At 43.7% G+C, this 20802-nt stretch overlaps 1 protein-coding gene across 4 annotated transcripts in view; it reads left to right on the top strand.

Annotated features, from left to right (window-relative positions):
- The first annotated feature begins 2766 nt into the window (after nt 1-2766).
- The window catches only part of SOX13 (SRY-box transcription factor 13), a 66561-nt gene continuing 48525 nt past the window's right edge, over nt 2767-20802 (top strand). For 3 of the 4 annotated variants that reach the window (XM_081914569.1, XM_081914570.1, XM_081914566.1), the window contains exon 1: nt 2767-2869. The gene's annotated coding sequence lies outside the window, so the exon portion shown is untranslated. Of the gene's footprint in view, nt 2870-3478; nt 3627-20802 lie in introns of all 4 variants that reach the window. The other variant, XM_081914567.1, reaches the window with a different exon arrangement.

Here is a 20802-nt window from a genome sequence, read left to right as displayed (position 1 = left end):
AAATTCTAGCACTTACCGTACTAGATCCAGGAATTTAGGGGAATCTGGCACCCTTGAACTCCTATATGCTTGGGAAAATCTGAATATCATATGAAGTTCCAACTTATTATTGGGGTTTCAAGAACCACAGTCACATTGATATTTATATGATGATTCTCACTATATTTACTTTCAGCTGATTTTAATGGCGCTTCCAGTAACAATACTTTGGATTGCTGTCTTAATTTTAAAATATAAAAAGTGTGTGAGCTCCTACAGTTCGGCCAAAAAGATCCCCAACTCTGTGTTTAGATACTGAGGCCCCTCTTAACCACAAAAGTTGCACAAGAGGACATCCTGGCTTAACTTGTGTTGCCGCTCCAGTTCGAAAAAGGAAGGGGCCCGCAGCCGCTTAGCATGAGGAAGAACTCAGTATATTTTGAAATTTTGCATCCTCCCTTTCACCACTGCTGGATCTCCTACATGAACAGATTTGCTTTATCCCATTGGTCCAAGAAGGTAGAAACTCTCTAGACCCTAATTCAAAATCACACATATTAATACTCCCCTGCATTTGTAAGAAATACATATCTTTTAGTGTGGTAGCATCCAAACTTTGAAACTCATGTCTATTGACATCAGCCTTCACTGTACTCTTTTCACCATCTGCTACAAACATTTCTGTTCAGGCAAGCCTATCCAGATATATAGAGCATTGGTGTTTTAATCTGTTTTTCTAATTATTGTTTTAAATTGGGTTTTTTCAACTCTTTTTCCTTATAATAGTTTTATTCTTTTATTAAATGATTTTGAAGGGGTTACCGCCTCCAATTATTTATTTACTTAATTTGTATCCCACCTTTTCCTCCAAGGAGCTCAAGGTTCTCCTGATCTTTGCTTCATCTGCATAACAACCCTGTGAGGGAGGTTAGGCTGTGACAGGCAGCGACTGGCTCACTGTCACCCAGTATACTTCATGGCTTAGTGGGGATTTGAACCTTTGTGATTTTATATTGTATTTTTTTTTTTAATGTTGTGAACTGTCCTGAGATATGTGGATGAAGGGCAGTATACAGATTTAATTAATTTAATAATAATAATAATAATAATAAACTCTGCTCTCCTAGGTCCTAGTCTGACACTTAACTACTACATGCTGGATCAAGCACTATATAAATGCTATGAAATCAATCAATCAATCAATCTATCAATCAATTTATATGGGAATCCAAGAGATCCATTTCTAAAACCTTTGTTCTTACATGGAAGCAGTTACACACTGGCAGAAAAAGTTCCGTTTCTTTTGAGTGACACTAATAGCTTTGTGACACATAAAGTGGCTCTTTATGCACTCGCTGCAAAAAAGATTAGAATGAGTTAGATTATACTGTATTGCCATAAATTGTTTTAGAGATTTGGAGGTTTAATCTGAAGTTGAGCTGGCTTGGAGCTTGCTGATGCTAATTCTGTTTTTACTTCCCTCCTATCGCATATGTCTGATTTACATGACGGAGGGATGTTCTGTACTATGTAATAATAATAATAAAAGTACCGGTAATAATAATAATTTATTTATACCCTGCCCATCTGGCTGGGTTTCCCCAGCCACTCTGGGCAGCTTCCAGCAAAATATTAAAATACAACAGTCTGTCAAACATTAAAAGCTTCCCTAAACAGGGCTGCCTTGGTCAGACTCATGTTTGTAGCTTCGAGAACACTGTCCAACCATCTCGTCCTCTGTCGTCCCCTTCTCCATCTTTCCCAACATCAGGGTCTTTTCCAGGGAGTCTTCTCTTCTCATGAGGTGGCCAAAGTATTGGAGCCTCAGCTTCACGATCTGTCCTTCCAGTGAGCTCAGATGTCTTCTAAAATGTATCAATACATTTAGTTTATTTTATTTAATAACATTTGCACACCACTTGATTGTAAAAAAACAGACACCTCACAGCAGTTTGCAGAATGATAATAACAGCAAAACCAAGAAAAAAAATCACAAATGTTCTTTAAAACATTGCTGTTGACAATCTCTCTGTCTCAGGAGACAATGGAGGTGTGCATACGCCTTTGGGGTGGGATGAAGTCCAACCATTGGAGGGTTATAGCGCCTGCTGTGGCATAAAATACTAAAACAGATTAAGATGACTGCAACTTTCTAAGCAGTGAAATTGCATGGCTAGCTCAGCTGCTTAGAGTGCCGTGCTGATAATGCCAAGGTTGCAGGTTCGATCCTCGTATGGGACAGTTTCATATTCCTGCATTTACAAGGGGTTGAGTTTGATTATCCTCAGGGTCCCCTCCAACTCTACAATTTTGTAATACAGATACTGAATTGAAGTATATAAATGAACAAACGAAGCGGAATAAATAAATAATTTGAAGAACGAACAAAGAAATAAAAATCGAGCAACCGCATGAAAGTTCGCGCCAAGGAGAGAGAAACGCAACTGGCGCACCGTCAGCCCAGGAAGGCCTGCTCGGCGCAGCAAAGAAAGGCTGGTCGGGACAGAGGAGGAAGAGGGCGAAAGCAGCAGCATCCCTGACCTATCTCCCCACGAGGAGGGAGGCTGGCGGGCGGGCGGGGGCTGCCGGAGAGGATGTTCATTGGAAAGTGCACGGATGGGTGGCCGGAGGAGCGTCCTGCCCACTTCCCCTCCCCTCCCCTCCCCTCCCTCCCCTCCCCGCGGAGCCTGCGACGCCCGCCGCGTGCGATCGGACAGCCCCGGCCGCCTCTTGTATACAACGGGGAGGGAAGAGGGAGGGAGCGAGGGACGGGTCCGGCCTGCCCCTGGGGCGGGGCGGCGTTTGCAAGACAACAGCCCGAACCCGACACAAGGAATCGCTCGCTGCTGCTGGAGGGAGCCGCGCGGAGTCGCCAGCGCCAAGCAGCTTAGTAAGTGCCGCCGGCCGGGTCTTGGGGAAGCCCAGCCGCGCTCGCTCGCTCGCTCACCACCCCGCCCCCGCCGCCGTCTCACCCTCCCCACGCCGCTTGCAACCCCCGAGGGGATGACATTTCTCTCCGATCCGAGGCTGGTGGGCGAGGGAAGCCTCTGGAGATTTCCCCCTACCCCCCAAATAGATTGGAAGGTTTTGCGGGCGCCTCTGGGAACTTGTAGCTGGTTGGGGTGTTTGGAGAGAGAATGCGCGCAGCGCAAAGGCGCGCGCCGCTTGGGTTCTTTCTCGCGCGGAATTGTAGTTAATCCACTGATTAATAAAAAAAATCATTCCGTCTAAGAAATGGGAACTTCATTCATCTTGGAGGGGAGCATCCTGGTTGGCCTTTTCTTTTGCGGGGGAGGGCATGTGGTGTTTTCTTTTTTCTTTTTTTTAAAAAAGAAATATTTCTTTTAAAGCTCGTTCCAGTCCCTGTTTGCAAACTCTTATAAAGGGTGCTCTGTGCGCCGGCTACTCACCCGGCGCGCGCGGGTATGTTTGTGTACGCATGTATTGAAATCGACGGGACAACTCCAGCGCAGGGAATCAATGAATCACTTTCTTCCAGTCCATAAATGCACTTACCCAGGAATGCCCCATGAGAACCAAAAGGCGCTGCAAAGGGGGCGGGTGAATCTCTCCTTACAGTCGTCAAGACATCTCGTTTGGGAGCAATTCTGTGGATTTTAGTGGAGCGACTGTGCGGCTACTCTGGAGTAAGTCGCGTATTAATTCAAGATCTCCGTCCCCAGAAAAAAAGTGCTTTCGAAATAATATTTGCAGTGAGTCCCCTGCTTCCCTAATATGCCCCAGAAGGGAAGGGGTTAAAGTATCATTTGCGCCCGCGCACCCTCTCTCCCCCCTCCCGAAATAAAACCAGACCATCAGGTTTTCTGCACCGTCTCCCATGGTTTTCTGTTCAGTGGCTTTCTCTGTTCGCGCATAGGGACCGTATAAGATTTTGCTTCTTGCCATATATGCATTTAGGTAGAGCTAACTTAATCATATAGGTCAGGACTGAGGGATCGTTTCAAGGAGAATCAGAGCTACTTTCTCCTCTTCCCATTTCCTGCTTTCTATCTCTCTCTCTCCCCCCCCCCCTCGCATCTCCTGGCCAAAACAAAACAGCATATTTATAACTGACTAGGGGCACTGTCTCGCCAGCCAGTCTGTGGGGTTCTGTAACACAATGATTTCATAGTCAATGGGTGATAGGCAGGGTGATGCTCTTACAGTTGTAGGCACCAGCAGAGGTCACCAAGCATGTTATAAAATAAGCAGCCAGACACCATCCAGCTAAAAGGTTAATTCTCACTTACAAAGAGGAGCTGGCAGGACTATAACCTTAACCTGAATTTTCCTCCCCAGTTGTTTTGTTTTGTTTGCTTTCTCGAACAATGTGTTGTTTTATGTAGATCACTCTCAAGTTCCTTTATCATAGAATCGTGGAATTGTAGAGTTGGAATGGTGATTTGTAGCATGTTCATAATTGTTGATTGCTTATAAATAAGAGTCTCCCCCCTCCTATGTTTTGGAGATAGCACAGCCTGTTTCTGGATCTCATCTTTTACTGCCCTTTGTGTAGCACTGTTATTCTGCATGATAGGACACTTCTGTGGTGTTGGGGTAGGCAATGCTTTAGCAACAACAACAATAACAAATCATATTCTTATTGTTTTTCTATTATGTCCACAGTATTTTGTCTCTAATTTGAGTATATGGAATGGGAGTGCAGTGACCGGAGTGTGTGCATTATGTAACTTATCTGACAAACCTGATGGCTGCCCGAGGTGCATTTAAAGGGGAGTGTGGAGAGGAGAGGGCCTTTGCATGTGCATGGCACAGAAACCAAGATAATCCAGTTGCTTTCAGCCCCTGCTCCAAGTGCAGAGGGAGACAGTATCTCAGCATTTAGCATCAGCTTCAAAACGAGTGAAGAACATTTAAGCCTAAATGTTTGCTGCACTTAACTTTGGTTCAACGTGGCCTAATCTTCCCTCATTTTTCTCCCTTGAAAATAACATCCATAGGACTGGTTCTGTGAAGGCAATTAAAGGATTGATAATCTGATCCAATAAGAATTGGTGCAGATCTAGTGTAGAGATAGGAAATCTGCGGTCTCCTCGACTCTCACTAACCTTGACAATTGGGAGTTACTATTAGGCGTATTTGCGCCTGCTTGTAGCTCATGTGAATTGTTTGTGAAATAAATAAGCAGATAATGTGTAAGATGGAGTGCAAAGATGTGTGTGTAGAAGGGGAACCTGTGGTCCTTCAGATGTTTGTGGGCTACAGTTTCCATCATCCCTGGCCATTGACCGCTTTGGCTGTGTCTGATGGGAGCTAGGTTCCAACACAACGAAGGACCACAAGTTCCCTCTCCCTGGTGTAGGTTGGTGTCACAGCCCTGCTTTTTGTCTCCCCCTGTAATGCATAAGTACAAGAGAGAAACTTTGGTGCAGCATCTGTGGCTGAGAAAATAAGCTACAGTACTTCTTTCCACAGCGCACAGTTACTACCGTGGAACTCGCTCCCACAAATGGCATTGGTGACCACTAACCTTTGAAAGAGCATAAGAAAAATTCAAGGAGGAGAAGGCTATTGACCGCTAACTGAGACAGCTATGTTCTGCCACCATAGTTGGAGGCAGCAATGCTTCTGAATGCTGCTGGAAGTCACAGGAAGGGAGAGTGGTCTTGCGCTCAAATCCTGCTTGCAAATTTCCCACAGGCATCTGGTTGGCCACTATGAGAACAGGATGTTGGACTAGATGGGCCACTGGCTTGATCCAGCAAGCTCATCTTATGTCCTTACGCTGTTCTTAAGGCAGGTCTGGACTCTGGCAGTGAGGCCTTTCATGTGCTGGAGTTTAGACTCTTTCAACTCATGCTCCTTTTTGCTGCTGTATCCAGGACTATCAAGATGATTCACAAGACACTTGCAAATGCTAAAGTTCACAGAGTGCTAAAGTTCAAAGGGTGGGCGGGTGGGAAAGGTTATAATACCAGCAGAGCAGGCTTTCACATGATATCAGAGCAAGGCGTAAATCCTTTGAGCGGAATAGGAAATCCATTGCAAAAGGTGTTTTTGCACATTGCATTTTAAAAGTGTACAGCTGTGGGCTGAGATCTAAAGGATTCATGCACACACCAGGCCTCTGCCTCTGGTGGAAGCTTCTGCCCGCAGAAAAGGTATTCTGCAGGCTGAGGGAAAAGCTTCTGAGCGACATTCCATGATGTATCACAGGCTGCCACTGGAAGGAGAAAATGGCAACCCCCTTGGTCTTTTTGGATACCGACTGTGGTGAAATCCGAGGTATGAATATGATAAACATGGGTTCACAAACTGGTGTGTCACCTGGTTATACTCATCAGGGAGCTGTGATGGTCTGTAGGAAGTGCACACTTAGGGGCAAACCCAGGTTGGCCTCTACATAATGTGGGAATTGACCCAAAGATTCATCCTCGTTTGACAGTTTCATATGTCTTAGACTAAGATCCTTTTCTCTGATTAGGACTATTATTTGGAAATATATTTGCCCCCTTCCCCCAGTATCACCTGTCATTTATTTGAACGTTTCTCTTTGTAGGCAATTCACAGTTTGGGCTGCTATTAAACATCAGATTAAAAACATCAATGTGGCCTGGTAACATACTTGCAAGTAAAAGATGAAAATGTTTTAATATCCTTTGGCTATTTTTTTTCTGACAGATTCCTAAACAAGTGTGGTTATGCCAGTAAGAAAGTTAGGGGATCAGGGGTGGAGGCGCAGAATCATGATAGGTGTTTTTGTTCTCAACTTTCAACTAGTGTATTTTTTTTTTAAAGTACTGTGAACTGTGCTACTTGGTTTGCTGAGAATTCAGTCTGACTTTTTAAAGGATTTGGCCGGAGTGAGTTAGCACTGCTGCTATGCTTGTGACTTGTCCTCCATCCAAATGAATGTAGTTTATCTGGAGGCAACAGGCAAATAGCCTAAGGTTATATACTGGCACCTGAATTCCAAGCCTTATCTAAGATTGCAGAACAACCTATTGAGGACAGTCTTTGCTTTCTGAAACAAATACTATAACCCAGTTTTGCTCTCCCTGTGGAACAATATCTTTTTTGGCTGCTAAGTCCTTTGGATGCCTGCCAGGCTTTAGCACCCTGTGTCAAATAACACGCTTCTGACAAAGGTTGCCCCAGTCAGGTGGGAGAAAATTACTCAATGTTCAGGTGTCCATGTGAGTGTTTTGTTTTGTTTTTGTTCTTGGGCATTTTAATTGTCCCAATCTTAGTTTCACCTAATTGGGGCGGTGTGTGTGTGTGTGCCATTGAATTCCACATGATACTCAAAAAAGCACAATAGAAGTAAAATATATAGGGGAATCTCTGCCTGTCAGAAGACACCCAGGCTTTATGAATGATACAAGTTCGTCAGAGAAAGAAAGCACCACCACCACATCTCCTGCTTCTCTCTCCATCATAACATACATGAAGATTCTTGGTGTTTGATGTGACATCATCACTCAGTGAGTTTGTACGCCTCCACTCTCTGTCATTTGCAACATCTGGTCCCACCCTTAATGAACAGAACCTTTTGGATGGCGGCACCACGAGTCACTCCTGAGCAATGTCTGCAGGACTGGCACCAGCAACTGACATTCTTGGGCAGCTGGCAGGGCCCCAACACCCTGGCAGGGCCCAATGCTGACATTGGTCCTGGGACCCCATTCTTTGGGGGGGGGAGCCAGCTGTGTTATCTAAGCCAGCTGAGAGTAGCTGCTTTTATTTTCCTGCAATGCCCCCAACATATCTTCACTGTGGGGTTTTGTGGGAAATTAAAATGGCTGCTGACGCAACCCCCCATGGCTGCTTTGAGGGCTGCTGCTGCCCGCCACTACAACCAAGGCTCAGCACCAAAGGAGGGTTGTCGTTGGAGGGCACTTGGTCAGGGGCCTCTCAAACCTGAAGCTGGTCTTGGAAATCCACCTGGCTTATTCTACCTCAGCTCTGGAAGAGCAGTGAAGATGATGTTGTTTGTGAAGGTCTTCGGAGGAAGTTAGCGTTATGATTGCTGTTGGATACTGAGATACTTTAAAGCAGGGGTCAGCAACCCTTTTCAGCCATGGGCTGGTCCACCATCCCTCAGACCATGTGGTGGGCTGGAAAAAATGAACGAATTCCTATGCCCCACAAATAACCCAGAGGTGCATTTTAAATAAAAGCATACATTCTACTCATATAAAAACACGCTGATTCCCAGACCGTCCTTGGGCCGGATTGAGAAGGCTATTGGGACACATCCTGCCCACAGGCCTTAGGTTGCCTATCCCTGCTTTAAAGGCTGTGTTGTTGCTTTCTTATTTTGAACGTTTTTATAGCTGTTGTAAAAAAAAAAAGAAATCATGTTGTTTTAAAAATTTGTTTGTAAGCCATTGTGGGGGGTCCTTTGGGACTGAAAGTTATGAGTATGACGTGATCATTTGCATATGATGCCCGCCAGATTAGTTCCTTTGCAGGAAACTCTTCTAAAGTTCAAGATGATTATGTGCTCACCTCCGCCACCTTCCAAAATGACATGTTGTCCCTCTCCTAGGCCCTTCCCCAACTAAGCAGAGTGATGGTTCTGTACACAACATATTTGGGGGGACAAATTCGCACATTAAGAGCTCCTTTGGGAAACTAAGGGAGGTATTTCCATGGAAACACTTGTATAGTAGCTCCTTGTGGTACCCATAACATGGCAGTATTCTTGAGGTGTCTGAGATGAGCTTGGTGCTGCTGCTGCTGCTCAGAAGTACTTCCCACAGCTTCCATGGGTCTGTAACGTGAGAACTGATAATAGGCATTGGGGCATAAACATGAAACAACCAGACAGTAACCAGCCTCAACTTCGATTTGATACCATGCAAGAAAGTCTAGCAAAACTGGCAGTCGTGTTCCTAGTTCTCTTCTGCTTAGGCTGTGGTTTGGATTTTTAAAGAGAGGAAGAAGATATGTGGAATTTCTAGGGCTCAGCTAGGCTTTCATATGATAGCCCAGTTGCCTGAAATGCCTATCATCATGGATAGGGCTTTGTTATTTGATGGAAACGGTTCTTGTCAGGGTCAGCAAGCGTATCAATTTGAACACTACTCCCCCAGGTCCTAGTCCAACACTTTAGCCACTACACCACACTGACTGACCAGTGGGCTTGATGTGGGCTGGGCGATTTCTGAAAAGGACTTTGTTGCATAGGTGTAGTGAGTCAATCACAGCAAGCCTCTTGTTTCAGGGAGCTTAATTTCATGTTGCTCCAGGGGTCTCCCAGACAACACTCAAACTTCCAACGTTGTCTTAGGGTTTTGCACAATAGACTTCTTAGAAAGAGTGTGTAATACTGATATTAGGGGAAACTACAAGGCTGAGTGGTGCAGCAATAAAACAGCTGGCGCATTTGTAGTTAAGCAGGGTCTGTTATGGTTTCAGGTTGGATGGGGGACTGTGTGTTGAGATTCCTGCATTGCAGGGCATTGGATTAGATGACCCTTGGGGCCCCTTCCAACTCTTATGATTCTATGACTCAGAAAATGGTAATTAGACACAGGGTCACTGATTTGAATCTTAATGGAGGGACTAGAGGAGTTGTTGCACCCAAGGCACCAAAATAAGAGGGTGATTGCCATGACAGTATCTGTAGAGAAGGCAGTTGTGTCAGCTGCCCGTTCATTGAAGCAGCAGAGAGTACAAGGGCTCAGTTTGTTCTTCCTCCTCTCTTTCTAAGACACAGCCTCCCTTTTCACATCTGCATGTTGAACCGGTATCATTCATTCTGTCACCAGGATACAAAGAAATGTCTGCATAGTTATACATGTGTCCAAAGGTGCATGTGTTTCTCATAGGACAGTCCTCCTTTGCCACATGGTAAACAACTTTTGGAATCGGAGGGGAGACTCAAAAGCATTTTGCAATATGACAAAGAGGCAGGGGGAGGGGACTAAAATATTTCCTTGGAGAGATCAGAGCTCCTTGGGGGAGGCTTAATCTAACTCTTTGGAGCCCAGTCTAACTGGCTGGTAAGGAAATTTCATGGCATAATGATATGTACACTATTTATGAGTCTCTTGCTAAGACCATAGTTGTCCAAAAGATTCTCCCTAAGGCAAGGAGGAAGATAGGTAGCTTAGAGACATGTAGCAAATAGTCACACTAGAAATCTTTCCAGTAGCACCTTAAAGACCAACTAAGTTAGTTCTTGGTATGAGCTTTCGTGTGCATGCACACTTCTTCAGATACGTGTGCATGCACACGAAAGCTCATACCAAGAACTAACTTAGTTGGTCTTTAAGGTGCTACTGGAAGGAATTTTTTTTGTTTTGACTATGGCAGACCAACACGGCTACCTATCTGTAACTAGAAATCTTTGACCAGTTGCCACCTGACTTGCTAGTTTTCATCCTCGGCAGGCCAGTGAGTCTGGATTTTTGTCCTCCTGGGTCACAAACTGGGAAGGATGTCCGGACACTTTCAGAGCTAGTGTGAAAAGCATGACATTTGCTTCCTGTGTTACTTGCATACAATGACATACACTTGGTTTCCACGATATATGCATGTTGTAAATCCCAGCTGCCTCTTGTGTATATCTGTGTCGTACACGAAGCTGAGAATTTCATATGTTGTTCCTGCCTGCACATTCTAAGTGTATGGATAAAATGTTCCATTTGCAACTGTAAAACATAACGTAATGTGTGACAGGTAGCAAAATGGAGGAGAGGAAGTGCTTTGGGGAGCTAGTGTCTCTAGTATGGAACAACTCTGATTCTCAATGCATGCTGTTTAACTAAAACGATCAGATTTCTGCCCCATACTCCCATCTTGATCCTAAATCAAGGCACATTAATTGCAGTAGGACTCACTCTCCAGTCTGAGAGTGGCTGTCTGAGCCAAAAGGTGAATTCTGAAGAACATCTCTTTGAATACAATGACCCTTTCTGGTAAGTACATGCTTGTAGTGGATGGCGTGGCGAGTTGGAGGCACTTATCTGTCACCCCAGCAGCAGTACTGGATTGGCTCAACCTGTGCATTTGCACCATTCTGACCTCACCAGCGCCTACTATGTCTCCCTTGCAGTAAGCAGCAGCAGTGTGCGCCTCCATTGCACCATGCTATCCACTGCTGTGTGTGTGTGTCTGTTTGTAGGGCCTGGAACCGCTTGTTCCTGAGAAACTTGTAAAACTGAACGAAGTGCATATGTTTGGAATGAACAGGATTGAGATGGGACCGGCTGATGACTCTTACAGAAATTTTGGGAGTCCTTCATTGGTAAATTTGAGTAGGGCCATTGGCCAGGTGTTCAAGTGGAACATGTTATGGGAAGTTTGTGGCAGTCAGATTTGTACGAGACAGAATGCCTGTAATTGTTTGTGTGAGGTGTGTGTGTGTGTATAAGAAGGATGGGAATGTGCAAAGACATCTCGAGGATCCATTATATCTTTGTGCACAGATAACCACTCACTGCACCCCTTACAGGATACTTGTCTGTGGGAGCTTGTGCACACTACGACACTGTCAGCAAATGCGGTACTTATTTTTCTCTCTCTGTAGGAATGAATGGCAACCATATGAATATGTACAGGAAACACCACCAAGGTGGAGCAAACCTACCCCCTGCCCTGGTCTCCTGGAGTCTGAGGGGCAGGCTTAGCCCTTTCATCTCAACTGTGTACAGATTGAGTTTCTTGATCATGTTAGCTGGAATGGTGGACACACACCATTGTGTGAAAGGTCACACTGATATTTACAATATTTTATATAAAAGAATTAATAAAGGGGGGAAATAATAGGTCACAGTCATAGCAGGAATCCCAATCTAAATTATCTAGGTGGGGCAGGAAAGTGTGTGTGATGTTGGCATTGGAGGTCAACCTAAAGCAAGAAAACTTAAAAATTGCCCTGTTGGTCCACACAGACCTCACCCCACCTATTCTCATCCCAAATAGCTTCCTTTCTTGTATCAGCTCCTCCCTGTAGTTTATGTACACCCCTAAATAAGAGGCTTGTGGCTTATGGAAACCCTCCCCTGCTATCTTTGTTGTTTGCAAGGTCACCATTTGCTCAGATCCCTCCATAACCATCAGCATTTGACAAATGAAACATTGCTCCTGGTCCCCATATACACTTAAATGGTTAAAGATGGGCCTGTGGTTCCTAACCTCTTGATCTTTAGAACTATTTGAAGGGGCAAAAGATGGTGGTGTCTTGTTTACCTTGTTCCCTGCCTGACAGATTGCATGTGACAGATGCAAGCTATCTAAGTGCCCAACAACTGGAATAGATGGTTCTTTCACATCACAGCAAATCAATAGCCTCTCTTGACCCTCTTCCCCCACTTTGAAGAGTATCTCACTATCCCCACTGAGTGAAATATGCTCCCCGCTATGCATAGAGGAACTACTCTGCTGCTGACTTGGCTGCAAGCTGTGTACACCTCCATCCAGATTGTTTCCTTTGCGCTAATGAGTTTTTAATCATTGGATTCTTGGCTGAGAAGCTGTTGAGTTCAAAGAACTCCTTTCATTTTGTACAGGAGGAAAGTTGGCCTAGCTGGAGGCTGAAACTTTTTGGAAACTTAGCTGTTATTCAAAAACATTTGACTCTTTCCCCACCCCCTGCCCCATTCCCCAACCAACGCACACTCTTCCCCTCCTCCTTAATCCACCTGCTTCAGTGCCATATGTCTAAACCTGGAACAGCTCCAGTCCTGAAACAATGGCCTTTGGTCTGACTTGGGCCTACTAGTAACAGTAATAAAGGCAGACTCTGAAGAGAGAGAAATAGAATGGCTCTTGCAAACTGCTTGGAGTTTGGGCCAATGGGTGCCTAAGTACCAAAAAAATTCTAGATAGAAGATGGTCATTCTAGCATTGGGAGGATGTTTTTATTGATCCAAAAATTACCATGTGAATGGTGAGCCTGGAGGATGTTTGCTTTCCTTTAGCAATCAACCTCTCTTGCTTGCTTGAACCATCCTTTTAAAGACCTAACAATGTGGTAGATACATCATTTGTAGCAACTTCAATTAAATACCCTTCTAAGCTGAAGACTAGCCCTGTTTTAATTTTGTCGAAGCAAGAGAGGATTTCCATCTTTTCTCTCCTTTGCCTCCTGCCCCTAATCATATCCTTCCATTCAGGTCCTGATTTCCAGCCCCCTCTGAAATATGCAAATGGGGCTATGTGGATCCAAAATCCTGCCTTTATGCAAGGAAATGCTTCTTTCATCGTCCGTTCTTTTCATGTGCCTCATAATCTAGTAGTACCTTTTCAGCCAAGCTGTCCTCTGCTAGCTACTACGTTCTGGAGTCTCATTATGAAATTAAATAGTGTTTTGAATTGCCTTGGGTGGGGGGAAATGGGAAGAATGTTTACTAGTCCCTTTGTGCAATCTACTGGCCTGTAACCTTTTATGATGATCAGCACTGCTTCACTTGCACAGTTGGAAGGGGAGAAAAGCAATTGACTGGGATTTTGCATGCATGGCTGAATGAGGATGATAGCAGTACTTTAGGGTCTGAAATTAGTGTCTGTTTTCATTGAAGGAGATTCTCACCAGGCTGTATTTGGGATATATATATATATATATATATATATATATATATATATATATATATATCTCCAATTCAAGCCTCCCGTCCTCTCAGACACAAAGGATTCTGCCATCTCTATTATGTTTTTCTGACTGCCTCCCCTTTCCAAATCACCCTAATCTCCAAATACCAAGGAGCAAAACAGGGTTGCTTCATCTATAGAGGACAAATGGATGCCCACCAGAATTTGCAAAGTGTCACATAATGGTATTAGGTTTTTCCCCTCAGTGAATTTGTGGCAAGAGAAACCCATTTTACAATATGAAAAATGCAGTGTTTGAAGAGGCCCACTCTCTTCTGTGTATGTACCTTAACAATGCTCTTGTCTTTTATATTGCTTTCTTGCAGATAAGGCAAGGGACTTCTTTTCTTATTTTTTGATGGTAAAACCTGTAAGGTGGTATTCAGTTAAGTTTTACTAAGAGCACTGCTGTTGAAATTTATGGACTTCTCTTAGTCATGTTCATTAATTTCAGTTGGTCTATTCTGAGTAAAACTTAGTTAAATACCAGAATATATGGACACTCAGGAGCATAGGGTTGGTTAAACATGTGTAGTGTTTCTGTTGATGTTAGCAAGTCTCCTTATCCCCATGTTATGAATGAAGGAGACAGATTCTTCTTGTGCATTGCAAAGTGCTCTCTGTAGCAATTGACTATACAGTGGTATCTTGGTTCTCAAACTTAATCAATTCTGGAAGTCCGTTCCAAAACCAAAGCATTCCCAAACCAGGGCACGCTTTCCCAAAGAAAGTAATGCAAAATGGATTAATCCGTTCCAGACTTTTAAATACAACCCCTAAAACAGCAATTTAGCATGAATTTGACTATCAAACGAGACCATTGATCCATAAAATGAAAGCAATAAACAATGTACTGCAGTCACACAATCAATCAGTAGCTGAACCGTGTTCCACACAGTCACAAAAACAAAACAAAAAGCCACAAAATGCAAAATAAATAGCAAAAACAGACAGACTTCAGCGTAACACTCAAAACGGAAGTATGGCACTCAAATCGGAACACTTACTTTCAGGTTTGCAGCGTTTGGGTTCCAAGTTGTTAGAGTACCAAGGCATTTGAGAACCAAGGTACCACTGTACAGGCAACCCTCCCATTTACACAGGGGTTATGGTCCGAGGCATCACAGGCATCAGTGAAATCACATATATTTGAAACACCATCAGAAAAGCCTGCAAACAGGCCTCCATTCCATCCCCCGTCCCTTTTTGTGATGTTTTTGGGTCACTTCTGGATGTGCTTGTGCATAGTCCCACACATACTGAATGTGTGTAAATGAGGGGTTTGCCTGAATTGGACAAAGCCTGGTAACCCAAAAAGCAGGGGATGCAAGCAGATGTAAGGCAAGCAAGTAAGTAAGCAGCTTTTAAAAATTAAAAATAATGGAATGATAAGAGAGCTTTGTCTCTTTTAAATAAAATTATGTTAACTTCAGTTCAGAATCATGAAAACTGGGCTTTGGGCCATGTTTGCCTTTAAATGATTCCCTTCAGGTTGGTTAGATCAGTTTAGCAGCTCAACTGCTGTTATTCAAGGGAAATCTTGTTTACATACAGCTTGGATTATAGCAGTTGAACCTGTATCCATTAACATTTACATCTTTGGTTAGATGTAAACATCCATGGATATAGGCGCAAGTGCTCTAATCCAGGCTGTAAGATTTCCCTTGAATAACAACAGGTGTGAAGTATAAGGAAATTGCTCATCACAGCGCCAGGGTGGTAGCAAAGGGTGAAATCAGTCCTATGCAAACTTATTTGCAATAATAAAAATCTAAACAAAAGAATACTTAGATCTGTCTTACATAAGAGATTTTGAGTTTACCCAACAATCAAAAACATTCCTTTAGCGCAAGCTTTTGATTCTGTTGCTGCTTATTGTATTCTATGTGAGCATGGCTCTTTCCCTTCTTGTTTTCTTTTTGCTTTTTCGCTAGCTTTACTTTGATAGTTTAATGGTTGGCTCCTTCCTGTTTTTCTGTTCTGTTTTATATTTGTAAGCCACTTTGACAAACGCCTTTGTGGAATGAAAACATGGGGCATACATATCAAAATGTTCCTTTAAAAAAATCCTAATGCAAAGGGCCCTCCTAGCTTCAAATTACTAGCCAACCTGGTGCATATCAACAGAAGCTCCTATCAAACCAGGGAGGCTAGTGTTAAAGGAACTTGAACACAGTTTTCAAATTACAGCAACCTCCCTAAATGTATTCAAGCATTTGACTGAACAAGCAAATGTGAATCCATGCAGTGTGAGAAACTGAGCTATGAAAGCTAGGAGCTAAATGGCATCTTAAACATAGGTTATGGGCGCAACAATGAAATGTCTAGGCATGCTTTTTTTATAACCAGAGTACAAAGCAGAAAATGAATGAACTGCAGCTAAAATATTATGTTCATTTTTCACATGGTCTAGTCCAGGGGTCAGCAAACTTTTTCGGCAGCGGGCCGGTCCACTGTCCCTCAGACCTTGTGGGGGGCCAGACTATATTGGGAGGGGAATGAACAAATTCCTATGCCCCACAAATAACCCAGAGATGCATTTTAAATAAAAGGACACATTCTACTCATGTAAAAACACACTGATTCCCAGACCCTCTGCGGGCCGGATTTAGAAGGCGATTGGGCCGGATCCGGCCCCCAGCCCATAGTTTGCCTACCCATGGTCTAGTCCTTCCCCTGCCCACTCCCCTAATATTCTTGAGAGGGTCTCTTCTCCAGTCTTCAGAAAGTAGCTGGAAGTGGGGAGGCAGAAAATGGTCCTCCTTTCCTTCCATGCTGCAGTTTTAATCTGAAATCTTAGGCGCAGTACTGCACCTAGAGCTCAGAAACTGCTCACGCTAATGAATTTCCCTATCGCAAAATGCATCTAGAACAATGGGAGTTTCGAACGCTGAATCCATGGATGGGAATCAGAGAATTGTAGAGTTGGAAGGGACCCTGAGGGTTTAGTCTAATCCCCTACAATGCAGGAATCTCAACTAAAACATTAATGACAGATGACTATCCTCTGCCTAAAAGCAGCAACTATTGTGCAAGCTCCACCACGACACCCTGATGCTTGCTTGCCCTGCCAGCTCAGCTCCCCACTTCCCCTCTGTTGAGCAAGGAATGTTTGTTGGGGGCTTTTATTCTTGTTTGCTTGAACATAGGTTGAGCTCTCCATGTTACTGGGGATCCTGACAAAGCAGGGGCCCTGATTACATGAGACGTTCTACTTGCATTTGGCCAAATGCAAAGCTCCTGTAGACCTTCCTTGCTCAGAATGTGATTGAAACAAGGATGTTGTATGCATTCCCTTGCTCTCCTGTGCGCAGTTTTAGCCCATGTGTGCTTAGCAAGGGAGCCTGAGGGAGCCATTTCCAGCAGGAAATGTGGGAAGCAGAGAACCAGTGCAAATTTGCAAGAAGTAATTAAAGTGAGTGGGCAAAATAGTTCCCCAATGATGCAAAAACAGGAGTGGAATCCTATAAGCTGTTCTGAAGAGGTATGAATCTAGTTACTAAACAGCTCAACTTACATGAAACACTTAGGTTTGGATTCAGACTGTTAAAATTAATTGGACAATGACTCCATTCCCACCTATTTGAATAAAATTAAGTTCAACTAACTATATAAAAAGGTGGAGGAAACATCAGCCACACACTGCCTGGTAACCATGTTGTTGCATGTCCAGGTCTTGGGTGCTTGTGCTTCCACCTGATCCAGAGCTCATTTTAGTTGTTTGAAAAGTACGATGAGAGTTTTAACTCTCATCGTACTTACCTGGGAATAAGCTTCATTGAACAACGTGGAACTTACTTCTGAGTTAACATGCACAGGACTACACAGTGCAACTCGGAACACTCAAGATTTTATGGGAAATTTAAAGAGCAGATTCAGACATTCTAACAGTAACAGTGATTTGCACAAACCCTCTTGGTTGTTTATCTCTAGTGTTGTGAACTCTTTGTCCGGCTCTTCTAGATAACCAAACAAAGCAGGCACTAAGTACCGTAATTCGTGAGAAAGTGTGTCATACCCTTGTAATACGGGATTTGCAAACTATTACCAGCTGTGGTATTGAGTCTTATGAGAGACCACAGCGTCCAGCTATAGCCTGTGGCAATCTTACTGCCATGTTTCAACTAGGGAGTTATAGCTCTTCTGATTTACTGTGCTGGAAATGTATCGGTAGCTGATGGTAGAACTAATATGGCTGTAGCTATAAGTAGGGCTTTAGGGTCATAGGAATCCTAGTCTATCCACACTTTTATGTTTTCTGGGTTTTTGTATCAATATGCAGATGACGATTTGGATTACGATTTGTTTTGAAATCCAGTCTTGGAACATCTTCACAAGCATTGATGTTTCCAAAACATTTTCTTGGTAGGAAAATATGTTTATCATGTATTGACAAATGAGAGATTCTTAGGTGTGGGCAACACATATGTGTCTGTCTTGCCATTGAGCAATGCATAATGGAAAGTTGTAATGGACTGGGGCTTCCTAAAATATGTACATGCATCCAATTAAACATGTGTACACTCGTTGAACACACATGGTGCACACATGGCATATTCATATGGTCACATATGAAGTGGTTCTTGGTTTCAGTAACATGGGAAGCATATGTGTGAAGCCAAAGAAAGGTGCTGATTTCATCTATTAGCTTATCATCTGGGTCATTTGTATTAATTTTTGTTTTAAATTTGATGTACAGGAGGCAACAGAGGCAGAGGAGAGAAAAAGAATCCAGGATAAACAAGCGAATAATGTGTGTCAATTTCTGTTGCACGTATATGGGCAGAGTTTCATTGACAGGAATGAAGAACCTGTGGTCCTCTAGATATTGATGGACTGCAGTTTGCATCATGCCTGACCATAGCCCATGCTGGCTGGAGCTGATGGGAGTTGGACTCCAACAACATGTGGAGAAAACATAGGACCCCCACCATTGCATGAGGGCAGGAGGGCTAAGGAGTCATGTCAAAGTCTTCATGGAAAAGGTGAGCTTTGAAAAAGGGTTTGAAGGAGGAGTGTGAGGAAGCATATAGAAAGTGTTCTCAGAGGCAGTTCCAGACATCACGGGTAGCAAGGTAGAAAAGGCAAAGTCCTTGGAGCAGAAGACCTTCAGAAAAACTTACTTTTTAAAAAAGTATATCCCATATTTCTTTCCAATAAAAATTTTAAGTCAGCTGAGAGTGAGTTTCAACCACTTAAAATGCAATATTAGGTAAAGGGACCCCTGACCATTAGGTCTAGTTGTGACCGACTCTGGGGTTGCATCTTGCTTTATTGGCCGAGGGAGCCGGCGTACAGCATGACTAAGCTGCTTCTGGCGAACCAGAGCAGCGCATGGAAACGCCGTTTACCTTCCCGCCAGAGTGGTACCTATTTATCTACTTGCACTTTGAGGTGCTTTCGAACTGCTAGGTGGGCAGAAGCAGGGAAGGGACCAAGCAACGGGAGCTCACCCCGTCGCGGGGATTCGAACCGCCGACCTTCTGATCAGCAAGTCCTAGGCTCTGTGGTTTAACTCACAGCGCCACAAGCGTCTCCAAAATGCAATATTAAAAATAGCTTAAAACAAATTACAGTCACAAGAATAGATTGGGTCTGAATATTGTATCTTGGGTGACAAAGGCCAGGGTAAAGAGACGTGTCTTCAGTCAAAGAAGACAGAGAAAGCAGATAATAGTTGAAAGCCAAGGTTTCATATGCCAGGAGAACTAAAATTATGCCCGTTGTCTAAAAGGAAAGGTCTTCACAAAACAGCAGGTGGCCATCAAAGAGTGAGGGAAGTGGGACCTCCCCCCCCCCCAGGAAAGGATGTAAAGAGTCCTGGTGTGTGCAACCACAGGAAAGGTCCTCTCCTGCTGCCAACCAAATGCATACCTGATACCACAGGAAGGCCCTTTTGTTTCTGAAGGAACTGGGCTACAGCATGCAGATCCAGTTGACACAAGGGTGGCTTGCAGCACCGAAGGCTCCTAAACACAATTTGTAGTGTTCATGTGTTAGAAACAAGTGACTGTGCATCCACTTGGAGAAAAAGAAGAGAGCTCACCTCATGGTACCAGGTCATACTGAGAAACCTTTGGCAGGTATTGGGGGGCAGAACATATCACAGCAGGGTGAAAGTCCTTTTAGCCACCTTTCCCACTTGCAAATATAAGCAGCGGTAGAAGAGACACTGAAAATTGCCCTGTCTTTTCAAAAGTCTCAGCATGACCCTGAGCCCAGCAGGGCTGCCGGCAGTAAAAGAGACACCAGTCCACAGAAGAGAGCAATCCCAGCTGAGCACTTAAAGTAAGTGTCACCTTTAAGGAATACCATTGCTTTTCATCCTGTGCCAGAAAGGGCCTTTTTTCTGAATTGGAGTGGGGAGGAGGGCGAGACTGATTAGTGGGGACATGGACAATATGGCTCCTGGTGGTGGAAAGTCCTTAAAGGTTTACAACATTGTTTGCTAGGTGTCCTTGCTTATAACCAAGAAATCCACCCAACTAGGAGACAAAGAGGAGGTTGGGGGCGGGAGAGCAGGAATTTTGCCCTGCTTTGATCTCCAGCACCTTGGGTGCATGGACCTTGTCCCTAAAATGCAGGACCATTTAGGAGTTACCTCTCTCTGCCTTCCATCTTATAGCGCCATGGCTTGAAGCAAAGAGGCTCAAAGCAGCGCCTGTTCAACACTGGGTGTAGTGCAGAACTTGCCTTCTTGATGTCTGTCTGTGGTTGCTTCTTTAAAGCTTCTAGCCCACATGTTAGCATGAAACAGTTTGTATATACGCAACTGTGCCTTCTTAGTCCCTCGATCTTAAGTGGAAGGCAAGTATAGCAAGGGAGAGTATTATCAGATCAATATGTCTAAATACGTAGAGGGAAAACATTCAAGTTGTGATGTTTGGAAGTAAAAAATACTGACAAGTTATCAAAAGGTCTTTGCAATAGTGCAGTGTTTCCCAACCTTTTTTGGGCCAAGGCACACTTTTTTCATGAAAAAAATCTCGAGGCACACCACCATTAGAAAATGTTTAAAAAATTAACTCTTTGCCTATATTGACTATATATAAAGTAACTCTCTTTAATAGGAATCAAATAAACACAAAGAAAGTATTTTATAATTACATTATTATGAAATAGTAAGTAAACAGAAATATGAAAAATTATAAAATACTTTATTCAGTGCGCAACCTGGGCCTGTTTGGCTGAACACAAAGCTGATATTCTGGCTGGAATCAAAGAAAGACACACACGTAGCTCTTCGTCAACAGCTCTCAG

The sequence above is a fragment of the Podarcis melisellensis genome (assembly GCF_964234715.1).
Source record: "Podarcis melisellensis genome assembly, chromosome: 6".
Classification (NCBI taxonomy): Eukaryota; Metazoa; Chordata; class Lepidosauria; order Squamata; family Lacertidae; genus Podarcis; species Podarcis melisellensis.
This window is presented reverse-complemented; position numbering and strand designations above follow the sequence as displayed.